We start from the raw sequence: 8,305 nt of genomic DNA, 5'->3' as shown, positions 1-8,305 counted from the left end.
AAAGCAATGCGCCGCGTTGGACTTAGCCGCTGGTTGGACGGGTCGGCTCGCGAGCGAGGCTTTCGCGTCCGCCGGCCGAAAGCAATGCGCCGCGTTGGACTTAGCCGCTGGTTGGAGGGGTCGGCTCGCGAGCGAGGCGTTTGCGTCCGCCGGCCGAAAGCAATGCGCCGCGTTGGACTTAGCCGCTGGTTGGACGGGTCGGCTCGCGAGCGAGGCTTTCGCGTCCGCCGGCCGAAAGCAATGCGCCGCGTTGGACTTAGCCGCTGGTTGGAGGGGTCGGCTCGCGAGCGAGGCGTTCGGGTCCGTCGGCCGAAAGCAATGCGCCGCGTTGGACTTAGCCGCTGGTTGGACGGGTCGGCTCGCGAGCGAGGCTTTCGCGTCCGCCGGCCGAAAGCAATGCGCCGCGTTGGACTTAGCCGCTGGTTGGAGGGGTCGGCTCGCGAGCGAGGCGTTTGCGTCCGCCGGCCGAAAGCAATGCGCCGCGTTGGACTTAGCCGCTGGTTGGAGGGGTCGGCTCGCGAGCGAGGCGTTTGCGTCCGCCGGCCGAAAGCAATGCACCGCGTTGGACTTAGCCGCTGGTTGGACGGGTCGGCTCGCGAGCGAGGCGTTCGGGTCCGACGGCCGAAAGCAATGCGCCGCGTTGGACTTAGCCGCTGTTTGGACGGGTCGGCTCGCGAGCGAGGCGTTCGCGTCCGCCGGCCGAAAGCAATGCACCGCGTTGGACTTAGCCGCTGGTTGGACGGGTCGGCTCGCGAGCGAGGCGTTCGGGTCCGACGGCCGAAAGCAATGCGCCGCGTTGGACTTAGCCGCTGGTTGGACGGGTCGGCTCGCGAGCGAGGCGTTCGGGTCCGACGGCCGAAAGCAATGCGCCGCGTTGGACTTAGCCGCTGGTTGGAGGGGTCGGCTCGCGAGCGAGGCGTTCGCGTCCGCCGGCCAAAAGCAACGCGCCGCGTTGGACTTAGCCGCTGGTTGGACGGGTCGGCTCGCGAGCGAGGCATTCGCGTCCGCCGGCCAAAAGCAATGCGCCGCGTTGGACTTAGCCGCTGGTTGGACGGGTCGGCTCGCGAGCGAGGCGTTCGCGTCCGCCGGCCAAAAGCAATGCGCCGCGTTGGACTTAGCCGCTGTTTGGACGAGTCGGCTCGCGAGCGAGGCGTTCGGGTCCGACGGCCGAAAGCAATGCGCCGCGTTGGACTTAGCCGCTGGTTGGACGGGTCGGCTCGCGAGCGAGGCGTTCGGGTCTGCCGGCCAAAAGCAATGCGCCGCGTTGGACTTAGCCGCTGGTTGGACGGGTCGGCTCGCGAGCGAGGCGTTCGGGTCCGCCGGCCAAAAGCAATGCGCCGCGTTGGACTTAGCCGCTGTTTGGACGGGTCGGCTCGCGAGCGAGGCGTTCGCGTCCGCCGGCCGAAAGCAATGCACCGCGTTGGACTTAGCCGCTGGTTGGACGGGTCGGCTCGCGAGCGAGGCGTTCGGGTCCGACGGCCGAAAGCAATGCGCCGCGTTGGACTTAGCCGCTGGTTGGAGGGGTCGGCTCGCGAGCGAGGCGTTCGCGTCCGCCGGCCAAAAGCAACGCGCCGCGTTGGACTTAGCCGCTGGTTGGACGGGTCGGCTCGCGAGCGAGGCATTCGCGTCCGCCGGCCAAAAGCAATGCGCCGCGTTGGACTTAGCCGCTGGTTGGACGGGTCGGCTCGCGAGCGAGGCGTTCGCGTCCGCCGGCCAAAAGCAATGCGCCGCGTTGGACTTAGCCGCTGTTTGGACGAGTCGGCTCGCGAGCGAGGCGTTCGGGTCCGACGGCCGAAAGCAATGCGCCGCGTTGGACTTAGCCGCTGGTTGGACGGGTCGGCTCGCGAGCGAGGCGTTCGGGTCTGCCGGCCAAAAGCAATGCGCCGCGTTGGACTTAGCCGCTGGTTGGACGGGTCGGCTCGCGAGCGAGGCGTTCGGGTCCGCCGGCCAAAAGCAATGCGCCGCGTTGGACTTAGCCGCTGTTTGGACGGGTCGGCTCGCGAGCGAGGCGTTCGCGTCCGCCGGCCGAAAGCAATGCACCGCGTTGGACTTAGCCGCTGGTTGGACGGGTCGGCTCGCGAGCGAGGCGTTCGCGTCCGCCGGCCAAAAGCAATGCGCCGCGTTGGACTTAGCCGCTGGTTGGACGGGTCGGCTCGCGAGCGAGGCGTTCGCGTCCGCCGGCCAAAAGCAATGCGCCGCGTTGGACTTAGCCGCTGTTTGGACGGGTCGGCTCGCGAGCGAGGCGTTCGGGTCCGCCGGCCAAAAGCAATGCGCCGCGTTGGACTTAGCCGCTGTTTGGACGGGTCGGCTCGCGAGCGAGGCGTTCGCGTCCGCCGGCCGAAAGCAATGCACCGCGTTGGACTTAGCCGCTGGTTGGACGGGTCGGCTCGCGAGCGAGGCGTTCGCGTCCGCCGGCCAAAAGCAATGCGCCGCGTTGGACTTAGCCGCTGGTTGGACGGGTCGGCTCGCGAGCGAGGCTTTCGCGTCCGCCGGCCGAAAGCAATGCGCCGCGTTGGACTTAGCCGCTGGTTGGACGGGTCGGCTCGCGAGCGAGGCGTTCGGGTCCGACGGCCGAAAGCAATGCGCCGCGTTGGACTTAGCCGCTGGTTGGAGGGGTCGGCTCGCGAGCGAGGCGTTCGCGTCCGCCGGCCAAAAGCAACGCGCCGCGTTGGACTTAGCCGCTGGTTGGACGGGTCGGCTCGCGAGCGAGGCGTTCGGGTCCGACGGCCGAAAGCAATGCGCCGCGTTGGACTTAGCCGCTGTTTGGACGGGTCGGCTCGCGAGCGAGGCGTTCGCGTCCGCCGGCCGAAAGCAATGCGCCGCGTTGGACTTAGCCGCTGGTTGGAGGGGTCGGCTCGCGAGCGAGGCGTTCGCGTCCGCCGGCCAAAAGCAACGCGCCGCGTTGGACTTAGCCGCTGGTTGGACGGGTCGGCTCGCGAGCGAGGCATTCGCGTCCGCCGGCCAAAAGCAATGCGCCGCGTTGGACTTAGCCGCTGGTTGGACGGGTCGGCTCGCGAGCGAGGCGTTCGCGTCCGCCGGCCAAAAGCAACGCGCCGCGTTGGACTTAGCCGCTGGTTGGAGGGGTCGGCTCGCGAGCGAGGCGTTCGCGTCCGCCGGCCGAAAGCAACGCGCCGCGTTGGACTTAGCCGCTGGTTGGACGGGTCGGCTCGCGAGCGAGGCGTTCGGGTCCGCCGGCCAAAAGCAATGCGCCGCGTTGGACTTAGCCGCTGTTTGGACGGGTCGGCTCGCGAGCGAGGCGTTCGCGTCCGCCGGCCGAAAGCAATGCACCGCGTTGGACTTAGCCGCTGGTTGGACGGGTCGGCTCGCGAGCGAGGCGTTCGGGTCCGACGGCCGAAAGCAATGCGCCGCGTTGGACTTAGCCGCTGGTTGGACGGGTCGGCTCGCGAGCGAGGCGTTCGGGTCCGACGGCCGAAAGCAATGCGCCGCGTTGGACTTAGCCGCTGGTTGGAGGGGTCGGCTCGCGAGCGAGGCGTTCGCGTCCGCCGGCCAAAAGCAACGCGCCGCGTTGGACTTAGCCGCTGGTTGGACGGGTCGGCTCGCGAGCGAGGCATTCGCGTCCGCCGGCCAAAAGCAATGCGCCGCGTTGGACTTAGCCGCTGGTTGGACGGGTCGGCTCGCGAGCGAGGCGTTCGCGTCCGCCGGCCAAAAGCAATGCGCCGCGTTGGACTTAGCCGCTGTTTGGACGGGTCGGCTCGCGAGCGAGGCGTTCGGGTCCGCCGGCCAAAAGCAATGCGCCGCGTTGGACTTAGCCGCTGTTTGGACGGGTCGGCTCGCGAGCGAGGCGTTCGCGTCCGCCGGCCGAAAGCAATGCACCGCGTTGGACTTAGCCGCTGGTTGGACGGGTCGGCTCGCGAGCGAGGCGTTCGCGTCCGCCGGCCAAAAGCAATGCGCCGCGTTGGACTTAGCCGCTGGTTGGACGGGTCGGCTCGCGAGCGAGGCTTTCGCGTCCGCCGGCCGAAAGCAATGCGCCGCGTTGGACTTAGCCGCTGGTTGGAGGGGTCGGCTCGCGAGCGAGGCGTTTGCGTCCGCCGGCCGAAAGCAATGCGCCGCGTTGGACTTAGCCGCTGGTTGGACGGGTCGGCTCGCGAGCGAGGCTTTCGCGTCCGCCGGCCGAAAGCAATGCGCCGCGTTGGACTTAGCCGCTGGTTGGAGGGGTCGGCTCGCGAGCGAGGCGTTCGGGTCCGTCGGCCGAAAGCAATGCGCCGCGTTGGACTTAGCCGCTGGTTGGACGGGTCGGCTCGCGAGCGAGGCTTTCGCGTCCGCCGGCCGAAAGCAATGCGCCGCGTTGGACTTAGCCGCTGGTTGGAGGGGTCGGCTCGCGAGCGAGGCGTTTGCGTCCGCCGGCCGAAAGCAATGCGCCGCGTTGGACTTAGCCGCTGGTTGGAGGGGTCGGCTCGCGAGCGAGGCGTTTGCGTCCGCCGGCCGAAAGCAATGCACCGCGTTGGACTTAGCCGCTGGTTGGACGGGTCGGCTCGCGAGCGAGGCGTTCGCGTCCGCCGGCCAAAAGCAATGCGCCGCGTTGGACTTAGCCGCTGGTTGGACGGGTCGCTCGCGAGCGAGGCGTTCGGGTCCGACGGCCGAAAGCAATGCGCCGCGTTGGACTTAGCCGCTGGTTGGACGGGTCGGCTCGCGAGCGAGGCGTTCGGGTCCGCCGGCCAAAAGCAATGCGCCGCGTTGGACTTAGCCGCTGGTTGGACGGGTCGGCTCGCGAGCGAGGCGTTCGGGTCCGACGGCCGAAAGCAATGCGCCGCGTTGGACTTAGCCGCTGGTTGGACGGGTCGGCTCGCGAGCGAGGCGTTCGGGTCCGCCGGCCAAAAGCAATGCGCCGCGTTGGACTTAGCCGCTGGTTGGACGGGTCGGCTCGCGAGCGAGGCGTTCGGGTCCGACGGCCGAAAGCAATGCGCCGCGTTGGACTTAGCCGCTGGTTGGACGGGTCGGCTCGCGAGCGAAGCGTTCGGGTCCGCCGGCCAAAAGCAATGCGCCGCGTTGGACTTAGCCGCTGGTTGGACGGGTCGGCTCGCGAGCGAGGCGTTCGGGTCCGACGGCCGAAAGCAATGCGCCGCGTTGGACTTAGCCGCTGGTTGGACGGGTCGGCTCGCGAGCGAGGCGTTCGGGTCCGACGGCCGAAAGCAATGCGCCGCGTTGGACTTAGCCGCTGGTTGGACGGGTCGGCTCGCGAGCGAGGCGTTCGGGTCCGCCGGCCAAAAGCAATGCGCCGCGTTGGACTTAGCCGCTGTTTGGACGGGTCGGCTCGCGAGCGAGGCGTTCGCGTCCGCCGGCCGAAAGCAATGCACCGCGTTGGACTTAGCCGCTGGTTGGACGGGTCGGCTCGCGAGCGAGGCGTTCGCGTCCGCCGGCCAAAAGCAATGCGCCGCGTTGGACTTAGCCGCTGGTTGGACGGGTCGGCTCGCGAGCGAGGCTTTCGCGTCCGCCGGCCGAAAGCAATGCGCCGCGTTGGACTTAGCCGCTGGTTGGAGGGGTCGGCTCGCGAGCGAGGCGTTTGCGTCCGCCGGCCGAAAGCAATGCGCCGCGTTGGACTTAGCCGCTGGTTGGACGGGTCGGCTCGCGAGCGAGGCTTTCGCGTCCGCCGGCCGAAAGCAATGCGCCGCGTTGGACTTAGCCGCTGGTTGGAGGGGTCGGCTCGCGAGCGAGGCGTTCGGGTCCGTCGGCCGAAAGCAATGCGCCGCGTTGGACTTAGCCGCTGGTTGGACGGGTCGGCTCGCGAGCGAGGCATTCGCGTCCGCCGGCCAAAAGCAATGCGCCGCGTTGGACTTAGCCGCTGGTTGGACGGGTCGGCTCGCGAGCGAGGCGTTCGCGTCCGCCGGCCAAAAGCAATGCGCCGCGTTGGACTTAGCCGCTGGTTGGAGGGGTCGGCTCGCGAGCGAGGCGTTCGGGTCCGACGGCCGAAAGCAATGCGCCGCGTTGGACTTAGCCGCTGTTTGGACGGGTCGGCTCGCGAGCGAGGCGTTCGCGTCCGCCGGCCGAAAGCAATGCACCGCGTTGGACTTAGCCGCTGGTTGGACGGGTCGGCTCGCGAGCGAGGCGTTCGCGTCCGCCGGCCAAAAGCAATGCGCCGCGTTGGACTTAGCCGCTGGTTGGACGGGTCGCTCGCGAGCGAGGCGTTCGGGTCCGACGGCCGAAAGCAATGCGCCGCGTTGGACTTAGCCGCTGGTTGGACGGGTCGGCTCGCGAGCGAGGCGTTCGGGTCCGCCGGCCAAAAGCAATGCGCCGCGTTGGACTTAGCCGCTGGTTGGACGGGTCGGCTCGCGAGCGAGGCGTTCGGGTCCGACGGCCGAAAGCAATGCGCCGCGTTGGACTTAGCCGCTGGTTGGACGGGTCGGCTCGCGAGCGAGGCGTTCGGGTCCGCCGGCCAAAAGCAATGCGCCGCGTTGGACTTAGCCGCTGGTTGGACGGGTCGGCTCGCGAGCGAGGCGTTCGGGTCCGACGGCCGAAAGCAATGCGCCGCGTTGGACTTAGCCGCTGGTTGGACGGGTCGGCTCGCGAGCGAAGCGTTCGGGTCCGCCGGCCAAAAGCAATGCGCCGCGTTGGACTTAGCCGCTGGTTGGACGGGTCGGCTCGCGAGCGAGGCGTTCGGGTCCGCCGGCCAAAAGCAATGCGCCGCGTTGGACTTAGCCGCTGGTTGGACGGGTCGGCTCGCGAGCGAGGCGTTCGCGTCCGCCGGCCGAAAGCAATGCACCGCGTTGGACTTAGCCGCTGGTTGGACGGGTCGGCTCGCGAGCGAGGCGTTCGCGTCCGCCGGCCAAAAGCAATGCGCCGCGTTGGACTTAGCCGCTGGTTGGAGGGGTCGGCTCGCGAGCGAGGCGTTCGGGTCCGACGGCCGAAAGCAATGCGCCGCGTTGGACTTAGCCGCTGTTTGGACGGGTCGGCTCGCGAGCGAGGCGTTCGCGTCCGCCGGCCGAAAGCAATGCACCGCGTTGGACTTAGCCGCTGGTTGGACGGGTCGGCTCGCGAGCGAGGCGTTCGCGTCCGCCGGCCAAAAGCAATGCGCCGCGTTGGACTTAGCCGCTGGTTGGACGGGTCGCTCGCGAGCGAGGCGTTCGGGTCCGACGGCCGAAAGCAATGCGCCGCGTTGGACTTAGCCGCTGGTTGGACGGGTCGGCTCGCGAGCGAGGCGTTCGGGTCCGCCGGCCAAAAGCAATGCGCCGCGTTGGACTTAGCCGCTGGTTGGACGGGTCGGCTCGCGAGCGAGGCGTTCGGGTCCGACGGCCGAAAGCAATGCGCCGCGTTGGACTTAGCCGCTGGTTGGACGGGTCGGCTCGCGAGCGAGGCGTTCGGGTCCGCCGGCCAAAAGCAATGCGCCGCGTTGGACTTAGCCGCTGGTTGGACGGGTCGGCTCGCGAGCGAGGCGTTCGGGTCCGACGGCCGAAAGCAATGCGCCGCGTTGGACTTAGCCGCTGGTTGGACGGGTCGGCTCGCGAGCGAAGCGTTCGGGTCCGCCGGCCAAAAGCAATGCGCCGCGTTGGACTTAGCCGCTGGTTGGACGGGTCGGCTCGCGAGCGAGGCGTTCGGGTCCGACGGCCGAAAGCAATGCGCCGCGTTGGACTTAGCCGCTGGTTGGACGGGTCGGCTCGCGAGCGAGGCGTTCGGGTCCGACGGCCGAAAGCAATGCGCCGCGTTGGACTTAGCCGCTGGTTGGAGGGGTCGGCTCGCGAGCGAGGCGTTCGCGTCCGCCGGCCAAAAGCAACGCGCCGCGTTGGACTTAGCCGCTGGTTGGACGGGTCGGCTCGCGAGCGAGGCATTCGCGTCCGCCGGCCAAAAGCAATGCGCCGCGTTGGACTTAGCCGCTGGTTGGACGGGTCGGCTCGCGAGCGAGGCGTTCGCGTCCGCCGGCCAAAAGCAATGCGCCGCGTTGGACTTAGCCGCTGTTTGGACGAGTCGGCTCGCGAGCGAGGCGTTCGGGTCCGACGGCCGAAAGCAATGCGCCGCGTTGGACTTAGCCGCTGGTTGGACGGGTCGGCTCGCGAGCGAGGCGTTCGGGTCTGCCGGCCAAAAGCAATGCGCCGCGTTGGACTTAGCCGCTGGTTGGACGGGTCGGCTCGCGAGCGAGGCGTTCGGGTCCGCCGGCCAAAAGCAATGCGCCGCGTTGGACTTAGCCGCTGTTTGGACGGGTCGGCTCGCGAGCGAGGCGTTCGCGTCCGCCGGCCGAAAGCAATGCACCGCGTTGGACTTAGCCGCTGGTTGGACGGGTCGGCTCGCGAGCGAGGCGTTCGCGTCCGCCGGCCAAAAGCAATGCGCCGCGTTGGACTTAGCCGCTGGTTGGACG

The sequence above is a fragment of the Prorops nasuta genome, unplaced genomic scaffold, assembly GCF_024137725.1.
Source record: "Prorops nasuta isolate Cenicafe-Biocafe unplaced genomic scaffold, Cenicafe_Pnas_1.2 PNAS00185, whole genome shotgun sequence".
Lineage (NCBI taxonomy): Eukaryota > Metazoa > Arthropoda > Insecta > Hymenoptera > Bethylidae > Prorops > Prorops nasuta.
This window is presented reverse-complemented; position numbering follows the sequence as displayed.